Source organism: Platichthys flesus, chromosome 2 (genome assembly GCF_949316205.1).
Source record: "Platichthys flesus chromosome 2, fPlaFle2.1, whole genome shotgun sequence".
In the NCBI taxonomy this organism is placed as follows: Eukaryota; Metazoa; Chordata; class Actinopteri; order Pleuronectiformes; family Pleuronectidae; genus Platichthys; species Platichthys flesus.
Window position 1 is genome coordinate 27,472,275 of NC_084946.1, and position 16,170 is coordinate 27,488,444.

The 16,170-nt window shown below is 43.5% G+C and overlaps 2 non-coding genes and 1 pseudogene across 2 annotated transcripts; 1 reads left to right on the forward strand and 2 right to left on the reverse strand.

Annotated features, from left to right (window-relative positions):
- Window positions 1–492: 492 nt before the first annotated feature.
- LOC133964452 (gamma-glutamyl hydrolase-like) lies at window positions 493–15,076 on the forward strand (annotated as a pseudogene).
- trnat-agu (transfer RNA threonine (anticodon AGU)) lies at window positions 3,755–3,826 on the reverse strand. The gene has a single exon. It is a non-coding gene; the product is annotated as a tRNA-Thr (tRNA).
- On the reverse strand, window positions 6,284–6,339 carry LOC133974928 (U7 small nuclear RNA). The gene has a single exon (XR_009924719.1). It is a non-coding gene; the product is annotated as a U7 small nuclear RNA (small nuclear RNA).
- Window positions 15,077–16,170: the final 1,094 nt, after the last annotated feature.

Here is a 16,170-nt window from a genome sequence, read left to right on the forward strand (position 1 = left end):
CTGCTCTTAAGAACTAGATAAACTAGAGTTTCCTGCACTAACTCTGCCTCAGGGCAGTGCTGCTACTCAGGGGGGCCCGGGGGGGCAGGGGGGCCACCTTGATACAGAAAAGGCTGTAATCAGAGTCTAAAGTGATTGAATGTGAAATCAGCGTGGAAAGCACTGACCAGAGTCAGAGACTTACTGTTGTAGTCTGATTATTAATATGAAAAACTTATTTGATAACTTACAGTACACTTGTAATATCAATAATATTAATAATTTCAATAAAAATAATTCAGAAAAGCATCAAGACGCATCGTTGTGCATTCAAATCTGAATCATCAAGGAGTCGCGAGGTGAGTGAAGGCTAGCGTGGAAGGTCACACCTCTCGTGAGCACCCAGTCACCACAGTCATGAACGACAGGCAGAACCTCCCACCTCCCAGATCCTGTTCCAGCTGTGGTGGCTCTTCTTTCTTGTGCTGCAGAGATTCTCTCTGGTGCGGAGCGATGGACCAACCACTCAACAGCCGACCCATCATCGGTAAGACTCGGCTTCATGTGCGTCTGTGTGTCGGTGTCCGTGCAGGGAGCAGTGGTGGATTCTGTTGGTTCTTATGTAATTTATCAAGGAGAAGGTTCCAGAGAAGGTGAGTGTTTGAGTTATTATCTTACTAGTATATCCTAATTCAATTTACCACTAAACTCAATGCAGATTGTATCATTTTGGGTCATGGGATTTCTCTTATTTTTATCCTCACACACTAACACAAACACACACGCACACAAACACACACACACACACATGAAAGGAATCTGTTTTTAACCAGTTTAAATAAATTCATCCAATAGGAAATTCTTATGCCAGTTTGATTGAAGATTTCAGTCACAACAATAAACAACACAGTAAACACAACATAATGTAAATAAAACAAGGGTTAGGGTTAACCGTCAGAATCACAGTAGATGCTATTGGCATAGAGTAATAGAAGTTGGAAGTAGAAGGTTTTTATTTCCACCTAAATATTTGTTGGTAAACAGATCCCTGCATATGACTCTAGCTGGAAAAGCTGTAATTAAACCTCACTCTTTAGCCATAGCTAATTATAGACCAATATTAAACCTGCCCTTCATTTCTAAAGTCCTAGAAAAAGCTTTCTCTCGCTCTCTCTCTCGCTCTCTCTCTCTCTGATAGTTGTGTATGTATGTTAACTGTCTCCTGTCCTCTGTAGGGGTGTTGGCAGATGAATCCAGTAAAGACAGTCAGGCTACAAAGGGGTATTCCTACATCCCTGCTTGCTATGTGAAATACCTGGAGGCAGCCGGGGCCAGAGTCGTACCTATCAGGTAGAACAACTCAAGAAGAATCAGACTCATGACTTCACTCTTTGCCGGAGAGTTCATTTTTATGGCTTGTTCCTGAGATTCAGATTTCAACTGCATTCTTTTTCTGTTTCCTCCTCTTTTAAACAAATCATTTGCTTTAACACAACAAGTGAATTACAACAAAAACAAATTGTTGTGATGTAGACGACCAGTTTAAATGTTTAAACATATTTTTTCTCCATCAGATTAAATCTCTCGGAAGAAGAATATACCAAGATATTCAACTCAATAAACGGGTGAGTTAACCACTGCTCTGCTCTCTGTATGTCTGTAGATGCTCCTCATTGTTATGTCTCATGTGAAATCTACATGAATTGTGTTTAGACACATGTGAAGTGTCTCTGAGTGACATCATCTGCTAAGGATCTGTTCAGGATAAATGTGGAACCCGGTCTCCCTGCAGGTTTGTGCTGCCGGGAGGATCTTCCGATCTGCTGGAGTCGCCCTACAGTCGAGCCGCCGGTATAATGTTCAACTTGGCTCTGAGGGTAAACCAATCAAACCTGTTGAACTGATTTGACTCCAGATGAAGTGACTTCCTTCCTTTGCGGTGAAGATTCCAATCAGAGCCTCAACCCAGTTATCATCAGTCAGTCCTTGCTATTGCAATACAAATCTGCATTGAGCTTTTCCTCTTTTTCTTTCATTGCAAACTTAGAGCTCTCATTCTTTTCCTGTGTATTCTGTCACATTTGTTTGACTAATGACTCTGGTCTTAGGAACATTGTAAGAATGTTGCTGCAGTGGGAAGATCCCTTGGTGAATATGTTGAACAGTGTGAGATTGAAGTTAAAAAGAACTTGATAAATAATGGATAAAACTGCAAGCATCAAATCACCATGAAGGGTTTTAAATGTCGCTCCACCTCCATCATCTTCACCTCCCTCTCTCCTCCCTCTCTCCTCCCTCTCTCCTCTCTCTCTCCTCCCTCTCTCCCCCTGCAGGCCAACGATGCCTCGGACTACTTCCCCATCTTGGGAACTTGTCTGGGCTTCGAGATGCTGACTGTATTAACAGCGAAGGAACACCTGCTCTCGCTCACTGACACCACGGGTGTGGCTCTGCCGCTCGATCTCAAACCAAGTAATGTTCCCTGTCCTCTGCTCTCTTTGAGCGACCTCACATCATGAAGGGTTCTTCTGTTTTCCTCTACTCTACTTTTCACTTGTAAGTTATATTATGAGGGATGATATCGACAGCTCTAATTTGAGCTGAACACAAGTTAAAGCCATGGATGAGAATTGAACCCATGACCTTCAGAATAGAACCTTGGACAGTTCCCCTGTTAGTTAAACATGTTTTAAAATGGCCTCATCTTTTCTCTTTCTGATTATATGATGTAAACATGTTTTAAAGGCTGTGGGAAGATGTGGAATTCTTTTTATGGTTCTTCTTTTCTTCACTTCTCTTAAAAAATCTACTTCACACGTCCTCTTGGACGACATACGTCTAAAATGTTGAATGAAATGAACAGTTATCCTCTAAAATGATCTAATTTAAAGGGACGATGGGGATTGAACACATAATGTTTGGTTCACAGGAGCAACAACTTTCCACTTGGCCACTATACCCATGGGTTTTAAATTTCTGTGTACATTTACATACAGTGTGTACAAATCTATATTGATACTCAGGTCCAGCATCAATCGGGTTTGAAAGACTGAACCCAGGAAAAGCTCAATAGTAGTTAAAACATACTTAGAAGTCTCAACATCTCACACAACAAATACCTTAAGTAGTGTTCAGTCATATACTTTCTATTAATAGAGTTTAAGGTTCTTCTACTACAAGACTTTCCACCAATTAATTTCCTTGGAGGAGATCTTGAGGTTTTACTTGAGACAGGTAGTGAGACACACCCTCACTCTTACAGCTCTAATCAATATAAAAGTTATTTTCTTTCTACTAAGTTTTCCGCAGCAACAGCTAGGACATTGAACTCCACACGTGATCTCATTAGGTTGAAGGAACCTTGGCCGTCCCTCACTGACTCCAGTCAAAATGTCCAATGATGTTAGAGTCCAGGATTTAACAGATCCTCCTCCTCACCACAAATCTGTGTCCGTCCTACAGTGGCCCATTCCAGCCGTCTGTTTCAGAGTTTCACCAAAGTTGTGCTGAGGTCTCTGACCGAGGAAAACATCTGCCCCCACTTCCACAAGTGGAGTCTGTCCACCGAGGTATTTCCTACTGGTCATTTACTGGTTTTCCACTTTTGTCTCTTCATCCTTTTACTTAGAACAAATTAACATGTTTAAATCTCTTCTTCTCCAGCTCATGAATTTGTGGTATCAGCTCTTCCAAAATAAAGAAGGACTGATAGTATGACATACTTTCTTTACCTAGCAAGTGTAGAAGATATGCAGAATATACAAGTGCCTTTTAGTGGCATAGATGGGGACTGAACCCATGATCTTTGACTTACTAGACCAATGCCTTACCACTTGGCCACCACACCTTCTATGGCCTGGAACAGATAAACTATATTTATAATGTTCATCTGTAATTCAAGTAGCCTGAGTGATAATCTTCTAGTTCTGACGTCCAAGGTTTTTGATGTTAACTCTTTGGATTTCAGAGCTTCAACAGGAATCCCAGGCTACAGGAGTTTTACAAGGTCCTGTCGACGAACCAAGATGGGAAGCAAGAATTCATCTCCACCATCGAAGGTACCTTTCCTTCCTGGACACGGGAATCTGAGTGTAGTTTGATGTAAAGTGACCGTGAGCACGAAGGTCAGAGCAGATGAATCAGTGTCATGTCGAAAAACAGCTCGAATGAAACCAACTCCACAACGAGTCCTAGAAGATCGAGAGACGATCATCTGATAAGAAATAACTCTTAGTTTAATACTGACTGTAATGCCTCCTCTGGTGGTTTCCAGCCTACCAGTATCCAATTTATGGATTACAGTGGCATCCGGAGAAAACCCCCTTCGAGTGGATCGACAAACCGGGGATGATTCACTCCACTGCTGCAATAAGAGTCTCCTTCTACTCTGCCAGCTTCTTCGTCTCTGAAGGTAACACCAGGGATCTCATTTAGATCCACACCCAATTGTTCAGAGAGTTTCACCCTCTACATGTATTCGGCTGTAACACAGTCGTCATGTAACTCCTTCATTTGAATTTCATTCTGTTTAAGTCATCGTTGCAGAAAAGCTCCAAACTTTTCCCGAACATAAAGAAAAAACCAGCAGCTGCTGAAGTCCTTTTCTTTCTTTTGTTCACTTCCTTTCCCACTTCCCTTCCAGCCAGGAAGAGCAACCATCGTTTCCCGAGTCAGGAGGAGGAAGAGAGAGCGCTCATCTACAACTTCTCTCCCATCTTCACTGGCAATGGGTCCATCTTCATGCTGATCTATTACTTTGATTGATGCGGAACCCGTCACTGGAGGAACATCTTCAACCTGATGGAGTCAGTGACATTGAAACCTGAAATGTAACAATTAGCAACTTTAGCTGATTTGCTCAGTATTATGTGAATGCTGTGAAAAATAAAAGAAGAAGAAAGTGAAATAAAAGGATTCTGAGACAAAGAAGGAAAAAGAACAATCTAAAACTATGAATCCTAAACTTGTCCTTTTATCAATTATTTTGCCGGAGGACATCATCACTTAAAAGTCAAACCATCCAGCTTCCTTGGTTGGGATCAATTTCTGTACTGGTATTGCCCCTGAGGTCAATAATATTGTTTCACATACACAAACACATTCATAAAATACTCAAACTCGTCTATAACCCAGTAAGGGACAAACCACAGCAGCAACATTAACTGGTAAAATAAACTTTTATTGTGATAGGGTTAGTTCATGGTGATGACTAATGAGTTCCTGCAGCAGGTGTTCCAAAACCATGAGCTACTTAAATAGTAAAACCTGTTCCTACTCGTTCCCTCCATGACCGAGTGGCAGTCTATACAATATTAATAATTATTCTGGAATGCATCAAGACGCATCGTTGTGCAGTCAAGGTCACACCTGTCGTGATCGCCCAGTCACCACAGTCATGTCATACTGGCAGCACCTCCCTCTTCCCAGATTCTGTCCCACGGCAGCTCTGCTTGCGGCTCTTCGTGTTTCCCTCTGGTGAGGAGCAATGAACCAGCCGCTAAACAGCCGACCCATCATCTGTAAGACTCGGCTTCATTTTGTCTGTGTGTCGGTTTGGCAGCTGTAATTAAACCTCACTCTTGATCCAGAGGCAGTTATAGCCCCTTATCAAACCAGACTTCATTTCCAAAATCTTAGAAAAAGCTGTTGCGTCAGTCTCTCTCTCTCTCTCTCTCTCTCTGTGATAGTTGTGTATGTGCGTTAACTGTCTCCTGTCCTCTGTAGGGGTGTTGGCAGATGAATCCAGTAAAGACAGTCAAGCTACAAAGGGGTATTCCTACATCCCTGCTTGCTATGTGAAATACCTGGAGGCAGCCGGGGCCAGGGTCGTACCTGTCAGGTAGAACAACTCAAGAAGAATCAGACTCATGACTTCACTCTTTGCCGGAGAGTTAATTTTCATGGCTTGTTCCTGAGATTCAGATTTCAACTGAATTATTTTTCCATTTCCTCCTCTTTTAAACAATTAAATTGCATTAACACAACATGTGAATTACAAAAAAACGAATTGTTGAATTGTGGATGCCCAATTTAAATGTGAGGGTGAGGATAATTTATTTTGAGCCAGATATTGATTAGGCATTAACAACACCAGGATTAATATCAGTAAAAAGAGAACTGTCTTCATATCTGATGTTAAACCTGAAGTTAGCCTGATAACCTCATATTTTGTGGTGTATTATAAGCACAGGGCTTGGTTTGAGTACTTATCCAAATTAACCTCATTTTGTTCTCATACCTGAGTTGTATTTTCCTATATTCTTCATCTATATTAGTTTGTATTGAATTTGTCACAAATAATCAGTTGGGATTGCCTTTATAGGAATCCTTCTAGATAAATACTTAAAGAGTTAAACTCCCTGACTGTTTCTGAGGTTGAGCTGTGGCCTCTCCCTGGCTCCCATACCTGTTAGTCGTGGTGTGTAATTTGCTGTGGGTTGGGTTGTACGGATTTTTTCGGTTGCACAAACAATGAACCGGAAGTATTTCACAATTATCAAAACCTGAAACTCAAGGAGCAAACATGGGACCAGATTTACACCACGGTAAGCACAATGTCAGCTTCGCACTTTTTACAAAACAATACACAGAGTGATCTGAGACACACTTGTATACTAGCCTGGATGCCAGACGAATTTAGCACCGCCCACAACATTTTAGGTCGGGAAGTTCGTCTGGAGTCGCTCCATTGAGGAGAAATTATGCCCGACCGGGCCAATCAGATTGTCAGGGCGGGCTTTATACGATGATGGACAGATGATGGTAACCTAATCAACCACGTCATCAAAGTGCCCTTGGGTTGAATTCGTTTTCAACAAACATGCCTGCCGCTGGAGAGCTCAGATGTGTAGATGCTGCCATTGAGTCGGTTTTAGAAGACATCAACAGCGCAATCATTTTGAAAGAGGAACAGAGAACGTGGAGGCGACGCCAAAGCACCGCGCTAATCCCTATCGAGCCGGCGCTTAGGGATTAACCGGACACTGAAGCGACGCTGAACCGCCGGGCAGCGCTAATAATATCACCCGTTGATCCAGTAGATTAAAAGCATATACTTACTTGTTGCTCCAACATTAAGCAACAGCGTCCCAACATGTGTCCTCCTTGGTGTTGTCTTTATACAACATGTTCCGAGGGTCATACAACTCACTGTACTTCTCCACTTCGATTATTAATTTAATGTCATCCATGTTGAAGAACTTCGCTGTTTGCTCCGTTACATGTCGGGTGTCGGGGGTAAATTACGTATTCTCCACTCAAGCCTATGTGGAGAATACGTAGCCCCCCCCCCCTCTCTCTTTTTATCTGTATCACTGCTTGTGTGGCTGTAGTGGATGGGCAGAGGGGGGCATTTAATAATGTCATTGGTCAAATTAAAACTCAGGACAACAGAAAGGGACTTCATGGGATGCATATTTGATCATTTATATCATCTAAAATATGTCATCAATATCGTTTAAAATTGTCCAGTGTGTTTCCTGGTGTGATACAGTCGCGTCAAGCGCAAAAAAATAGACTCGACGCCGAAACGATCGCTGCACGGAGCGAGGCAGCCTTGGCGCAGCGCGGTGCTTCAGCCTCCGGTGTGACCGGCACAAAGTTTTAACATGGGAGTGGATGGGAGCCAGCTGTTATTTAAGGCTTGGCGCTGCGCTTCAGCGTCCGGTGTGAACCCGGCGTTAGTAAATAACTCACAATGCGTTGCTTAACATTCGTCACATACTACGTTGCTCTGATTGGTTGTAGGTCTATCCAATTGAGCAAAGAGGAATTTTATTTCCTGGTCAATTGAAACACGCCCCATAATCACAGCCCAATGGAGCGGTCTCAGACTCACATTCTGACTAGAATTGTGAGTCTGACAACGTCAGGCTACTTGTATACATTAGACACAGAAGTATATGATGATGTTACTTCCTTGCAATTCCAAAGCTACCCCCCCCCCCCCCCCACCACATCAGCCAATTCGTTCAACACAGCCATCGGATGCACAAACACATGATTGATTAATTGAAAGACTGAGGGTGAGAGAGGGAATCGACAGAGGAGGAGAAGGAGAAGGAGGCGGAGGCCGTGCCAGAGGTAGAGGCCGAGGTGTAGGTAGAGAAAGAGGCCGAGGTGGAGGTAGAGGAAGAGGAAGAGGCAGAGGAAGAGGCCGAGGCCGTGCCAGAGGTAGGCCGAGGTGGAGGTAGAGGAAGAGGAAGAGGCAGAGGTGGAGGTAGAGCAAGAGGACAAGGATGAGGTGTAGGTAGAGGAAGAGGACGAGGAAGAGGAAGAGGCCGAGGCGGTGCCAGAGGTAGAGGCCGAGGTGTAGGTAGAGGAAGAGGACAAGGACGAGGAAGAGGCGGAGGCCGTGCCAGAGGTAGAGGCTGAGGTGTAGGTAGAGGAAGAGGAAGAGGCCGAGGTGGAGGTAGAGGAAGAGGAAGAGGAAGAGGAAGAGGCCGAGGTGAAGGTAGAGGACGAGGAAGAGGCCGAGGTGGAGGTAGAGGAAGAGGACAAGGAAGAGGTTGAGGTCAAGGTGGAGGTAGAGGAAGAGGAAGAGGCCGAGGTGAAGGTAGAGGAAGAGGACGAGGCCGAGGTGGAGGTAGAGGAAGAGGACAAGGATGAGTTGTAGGTATAGGAAGAGGACGAGGAAGAGGTGGAGGGCCTGCCAGAGGTAGAGGCCGAGGTGTAGGTAGAGGAAGAGGAAGAGGCCAAGGTTGAGGTAGAGGAAGAGGTCAAGGACGAGGTAGAGGCGGAGGCGGAAGCCGTGCCAGAGGTAGAGGCTGAGGTGTAGGTAGAGGAAGAGTAAGAGGCCGAGGTGAAGGTAGAGGAAGAGGAAGAGGCCGAGGTGGAGGTAGAGGAAGAGGAAGAGGCCGAGGTGGAGGTAGAGGAAGAGGACAAGGACGAGGTGTAGGTAGAGGAAGAGGACGAGGAAGAGGTGGAGGGCCTGCCAGAGGTAGAGGCCGAGGTAGAGGAAGAGGAAGAGGCCAAGGTTGAGGTAGAGGAAGAGGACAAGGACGAGGAAGAGGCGGAGGCCATGCCAGAGGTAGAGGCTGAGGTGTAGGTAGAGGTGCATAGTGATTTGGGTACATGGAGAAAAATACATTTGAAATAAATCAGTCTGCGGCGTTGGTGTTATGTAGTGTTGAGTGAATTTATTGTATATATGCACTTTCTCAGTGTTCTTCACGTACAGTTCTCTAATCACTGAGAAGTAGAATTGCTAAAAGTGTTTAAGGTTAGCAACAGCAGTGTGTTACTGGCTCAAACAGAATTAAGTCATATGAAACGTGTATGTTTCATATGGTAACAAAATATGGTTTTGATAAATTTATGTATAGTTTTTACAAGATTGTTTCATTTAGCAAAGGATCTGAGGTGTTCTGCTGATTGGGTGAAGTGTTTTGAAACACCTGTATGTCCTGAGTTTCTTCTACATGTTGAGATTCCAAACCTTCTTACAGCTGATGCTTCAAATCCATATTGATTCTTTATGATTTGAATTGTCTTTGATGGTAAATTGTTTTTTGGCATTAATTAGTTTTTCCACAAGAAGAATATACAACAATATTCAACTCAATTAACGGCTGAGTTAACCACTTCTCTGCTCTCTGTATGTCTGTAGATGCTCCTCATTGTTATGTCTCATGTGAAATCTACATGAATTGTGTTTAGACACATGTGAAGTGTCTCTGAGTGACATCATCTGCTGAGGATCTGTTCAGGATAAATGTGGAACCCGGTCTCCCTGCAGGTTTGTGCTGCCGGGAGGATCTTCCAATCTGCTGGAGTCGCCCTACAGTCGAGCCGCCGGTATAATGTTCAACTTGGCTCTGAGGGTAAACCAATCAAACCTGTTTAACTGATTTGACTCCAGATGAAGTGACTTCCTTCCTTTGGGGTGAGGATTCCAATCAGAGCCTCAACCCAGTTCAGTCAGACAACTCACGTTCAAACATGTATTGCAGCATTAAAACAGGTTTTGTGTTTGGCGTCATGGCTCCAATGTAAATCCCTCCCCCAAATGATTACACAGGAAGGATGGATGGGAGTGGTGAGCAAATACTTGTAACTTTGGTTTCACAAAAAACATTTGCAAACATTACATTTAGCTTTTCCTTTGTTTCTTGCATTGCATACTTAGAGCTCTCATTCTTTTCCCATGTATTCTGTCACATTTGTTCGACAAACTTGTAACCTGATAATCCACACAGTAAATGAATTTCCCTTTGGGCAGCATTCTCTGCTACAAAATCCACTTCCTCATTCCATCAGCGTTTCAGAGGACATCCCAGTAATTCAAGCCTTTCAGGACTTTGTTCGTGGGTCTGAGGATGTCGCTCCTCATCAACGACCATGCCTCAGTCACATGAATGAAATGGTTTTAAATGTCACTCCACTCATCTTCCTCTCCCTCTCTCCTCCCTCTCTCCTCCTGTAGGCCAACGATGCCTCGGACTACTTCCCCATCTTGGGAATTTGTATGGGCTTTCAGATGCTGACTGTATTACAGCGAAGGAACGACTGCTCTCGCTCACTGACACCAAGGGTGTGGCTTTGCCGCTCGACCTCACACCAAGTAATGTTCCCTGTCCTCTGCTCTCTTTGAGCGACTTCACATCATGAAGGGTTTCCGGTTATCAGACTTTTCACTTGTATGTAATATGAGGGATGATATGGACAGTTCTAATTTGAGCTAAACACAAGTTAAAGCCATGGATGAGAATTTAATCCATGACCTTTAGAATAGAACAAAAGGGGACATATTATGCCCATTTCACCACAGTTGATATGGCTCCTTGGGGTCTTAATGAAATGTCTGTAACATTTTTTGGTCAAAATTACACAAGGATTATTTAAAACAGCACCTTTTTACCCTTTCTAAAACAGCCTTCCTCAGATTGACCTGTTTTGAGTGCCCCGCCCCCCCTCTCACCAACAACCCCTCACCACCCTGCCCCCGACACACACATACACATCTTAAATCTCCCCTTAGCATATTTTGAGTCACTGTCTTACACATATATTTCTGTATCTGTTTGTTGTTTTCTTCATGGAAGCTACAATTGTCAAACTACTACACCTTCTGTTAAAGGTGTCACGGTTTGTGGAAAGGAGATGGACCCAGGAGCAGAGGTATATAACAAAAAGTGTATTTAATACAAAATTACACATTTAAATTAACAAAACGAAAGGAAGCTTACACCACAGGATATCAGGACAGGGCAGGAACGCAGATAAGGAGAGCATCATGTAGTGATGTGTCCTCCCGTGTCGAGGCGTCGAAGCGTGTGTCGAGTAATTCAGGATGAATTTTGTGAAGCGCGTATCGAGGCGTGTGTCGATGACGTATGTGATGACGTTCGAAGCCTCGCGAACCGGCCGAGCACGTCACTGATTCAGGAAATGGTTCGCGGGTTTGGTGTGCAATTCAAAATATAAGGGGCCGCGAAACGCAATGGATTCCCCCTCACACTACTTGTCCTGGGACTTTATTGTGCATTTGCTTGCAATAAATTATAGAATATTCGGGGGGAAAAAATAATTTATTTCTTAACTTGTATAAACTTGAAGTATCTTTTCTTGTACCCCAGCTTCATCTGTGCCCTGTGAAAGGATCGTTTCTAAAGCAGGCTAAATAATTTCTAAGAAAAGGAAACCGCCTGAAACCCAGCACTGTTGAGACTACAAAATAAAACAGGAAACAGAAAACACAAAGAGACTGAACTCAACAAACTAAAATGACAGAACCTGACAAAAGGTGTACATTATTTAAATACATGCATTAGATATGTGTGTATACACTATAAATATACTTTTTTTTTATTCATACAGGACATATATTCTGAGCCATACACATCCAGTTTCACATCTTAAATCTCCCCTTAGCATATTTAAGGTTGTTAAAAAAAGACGGTCCGTGTGCGGACATGAAGCCGAGCAAGCAGTGGAGGCTTAGCTGCGGGATGCTTCGTTCAGCTGCTAACAACATCGCTGTGCTGCGTTCAGGGTAACTCGGATATGCCGACCTCCTGCCACATAGCAAACATGCAATAGTTTACATCATTTTTTCTAACAAAGCTCCACAAACAGCTGTTTTAAGTTATACCTGCTGTTTCAACTGGGTGACACACACAGAAGCAAACGACTCGGGTTGGCGTCCGAGTGCATTGTTTTCTATAAATAGAAAACCGGGATGAAACACACACACACAAGCTACGACTCCAAGAGCATTATTCCTCCACTCCCCCACCTCCCAGTCTGATGCTTCCCAGCCGGGGTTCCATATGCAATACTGCTGTAAAAACGTTCACAAGCAGCCATTCCAGAAAGTGCTGAAACTTTAAACTCAAACTAACAGCAAGCTAGCGTTAGCTCCCTGCTGCTAACCGTAAACAAACACCGACAGGTCCACCAGAGGCGAGCTGCTGACATGGAGCCAGCACCCCGACGACATCACCCAGCGGGCCCAAGCTGAGGAGGGGGCTTGGGCTTGTGACTTACCCCGACCACAGGCTCTGCTTCTCGGCCAGATCTCCGCCTCTCACCCCACTCACCGGCTGGTTAGCCTCCCCCCTCAGCTAGCTTCCCAGGTAACACCCGCCGCCTCGAGCTGAGGAGCGTGCTATGGCTCGTAACGTAACCCGGTCACCTCCTCCACCAGATCTCCGCCTCCACGGGGGGGGGCTATGCCATGTAGACCGACTATATCAATCATGGTCGTATTCCCATTCGACGCACTCTAGCGTATTGTTTCTTACATAGAGGAACCACAACAATTCGCGGGAGTATGTTTTTTTAATAATATGTCCCCTTTAAAATTATCTCATGTTATCCCTTACTGATTATTTGATAGAGACATGTTTTCAAGGCTGTGGGAAGATGCGGAATTCTTTTTATGGTTCTTCTTTTCTTCACTTCTCTTACAAAATCTACTTCACACGTCCTCTGGGACGACAGAAGTCTCAAATAATATATACTTTAAATAATGTTCAGTTACATCACTTCTATTGATGGAGTTCTAGGTTTTTCTACTACAAGACTTTCCACCACTTTGTTTACTTGGAGGAGATCTTGAAGGTTTTACTTGAGACAGTTAGTGAGGGATTCCTTTTATAGGAATCCTGCTGGAAAATTATCTGTAAGAGCAAATTATCCTGATGAAGTTCTGGATTCAAAATGTTATTGTGTTCTATCCTCAGCCTCCTCATTCATGGTGTTTGGTGTTGTAGGATGTGGGCGGAGCCAATCCAAATGAGACACACCCTCACTGTTACAGCTCTAATCAATATAAAAGTCATTTTCTTTCTACTAAGTTTTCCGCAGCAACAGCTGTGGCATTGAACTCCACACGTGATCTCATTAGGTTTAAGGAACCTTGGCCATCCCTCACTGACTCCAGTCAAAATGTCCAATGATGTTAGAGTCCAGGATTTAACAGATCCTCCTCCTCACCACAAATCTGTGTCCGTCCTACAGTGGCCCATTCCAGCCGTCTGTTTCAGAGTTTCCCCAAAGATGTGCTGAGGTCTCTGACCAAGGAAAACATCTGCCCCCACTTCCACAAGTGGAGTCTGTCCACCGAGGTATTTCCTACTGGTCATTTACTGGTTTTCCACTTTTGTCTCTTCATCCTTTTACTTAGAACAAATTAACATGTTTAAATCTCACCTTCTCCAGCTCATGAATTTGTGGTATCAGCTCTTCTAAAATAAAGAAGGACTGACAGTATCACATGCTTTCTTTATCTAGCAAGTGTAGAAGATATGCAAAATATACAAGTGCCTTTTAGTGGCATGGATGGGGACTGAACCCATGATTTTTGACTTACTAGACCAATGTCTTACCACTTGGCCACCACACCTTCTATGGACTGGAACAGATAAACTATATTTATAATGTTCATCTGTAATTCAAGTAGCCTGAGTGATAATCAACTAGTTCTGACTTCCAAGGTTTTTGATTGATTTTTGATGTTAACTCTTTGGATTTCAGAGCTTCAACAGGAATCCCAGGCTACAGGAGTTTTACAAGGTCCTGTCGACGAACCACGATGGGAAGCAAGAATTCATCTCCACCATCGAAGGTACCTTTCCTTCCTGGACACGGGAATCTGAGTGTAGTTTGATGTAAAGTGGCCGTGAGCACGAAGGTCAGAGCAGATGAATCAGTGTCATGTCGAAAAACAGCTTGAATGAAACCAACTCCACAACGAGTCCTCGAAGATCGAGAGACGATCATCTGATAAGAAATAACTCTTTGTTTAATACTGACTGTAATGCCTCCTCTGGTGGTTTCCAGCCTACCGGTATCCAATTTATGGATTACAGTGGCATCCGGAGAAAAGCCCCTTCGAGTGGATCGACAAACCGGGGATGATTCACTCCACCGCTGCAATAAGAGTCTCCTTCTACTCTGCCAGCTTCTTCGTCTCTGAAGGTAACACCAGGGATCTTATTTAGATCCACACCCAATTGTTCAGAGAGTTTCACTCTCTACATGTATTCGGCTGTAACACAGTCGTCATGTAACTCCTTCATTTGAATTTCATTCTGTTTAAGTCATCGTTGCAGAAAAGCTCCAAACTTTTCCCGAACATAAAGAAAAAACCAGCAGCTGCTGAAGTCCTTTTCTTTCTTTTGTTCACTTCCTTTCCCACTTCCCTTCCAGCCAGGAAGAGCAACCATCGTTTCCCGAGTCAGGAGGAGGAAGAGAGAGCGCTCATCTACAACTTCTCTCCCATCTTCACTGGCAATGGGTCCATCTTCATGCAGATCTATTACTTTGATTGATGATGAACCCGTCACTGGAGGAACATCTTCAACCTGATGGAGTTAGTGACATTGAAACCTGAAATGTAACAATTAGCAACTTTAGCTGATTTGCTCAGTATTATGCGAATGCTGTGAAAAATAAAAGAAGAAGAAAGTGAAATAAAAGGATTCTGAGACAAAGAAGGAAAGAAGTTTGAAAATCAGGTAATGAAAAACTCAAAGATCAGACGAAGACAAACACCAAAAACCCAAATACACAAAACTCAAACAAAAAGGAAACTGCACGTCCGCAACAAAAGTTTCTTGTTTGGAAGGTTGAGAATGAATGTGTTTATTAGACTGAGCTCCATTGATTTTGACAAGCCTGTTACCTGAAGACAAACAAGTTACTGACACACAAAAAGAACAATCTAAAACTATGAATCCTAAACTTGTGCTTTTATCAATTATTTCGCCGGAGGACATCTTCATTAAAAAGTCAAACCATCCAGCTTCCTTGGTTGGGATCAATTTGTGTACTGGTATTGCCCCTGAGGTCAATAATATTGTTTCACATACACATACACATTCATAAAATACTCGTCTATAACCCAGTAAGGGACAAACCACAGCAGCAACATTAAAGGGGACATATTATGAAAATTCCACTTTTGTAGTGCTTCTACACATTAGTTTGGGTATCTGGCATGTCTACCATCCCAAAAACTCTGGAAAAAAATCAGTCCCGCAATTTGTTGTGGTTCCTCTATTTTAGAAACTATGTGCTAAAGTGCGTCCAATGGAATTTCGACCGAAATAGACGTCATAGTCGAAAAATGCCCATTTAGTACATTCCCCCATAGCTCTATGCACTCCCCCACTACCACTCGACCCACCCCTAGATGGACCCTCCCACTTTATAGAAGCTCTGTCCACCGGTGTCCGCCATTTCATTCTTGCAAGCCTTGGAAACACTTGGATAAGCTAACAGCAGCATGAATCGTCGGTCAGCTGCAAACATGTCTTCATGTGACTCCAGCTTCAGAAGACACAAGATTGAGATGGATTGAGTTCATATATGATGGCAACGTTCCTGTCACCACTTTGAATCGGACTGTTTTATCAACCTGGGCCAATATAACAACGGATTCTCGAAAAGGTTGTTATTGAAAGAGGGGTCGGTGCCATCTTTCCATCGCAATACTGAAGACGAGGGAAATGTAAGTATTTTTCTTAAATAATTCTGGTATTTGCTTCTTTTAGACATTTTGTGTGGAGGCTAGTGCCGTTAGCATGTTGTGCTGTGTGTGAGGGGGTGGGGGGCTAGTATGTAGTGGTGGGGGATAGGTAGAGACTTTACAGGAGTTTTCATGTTCGACTATTAATAACGTTATTGAACAATTAATGAGGACGGCTGGCGAGTCTTAGCGAGAAGACGGCGTCGGAGTCCACGGTG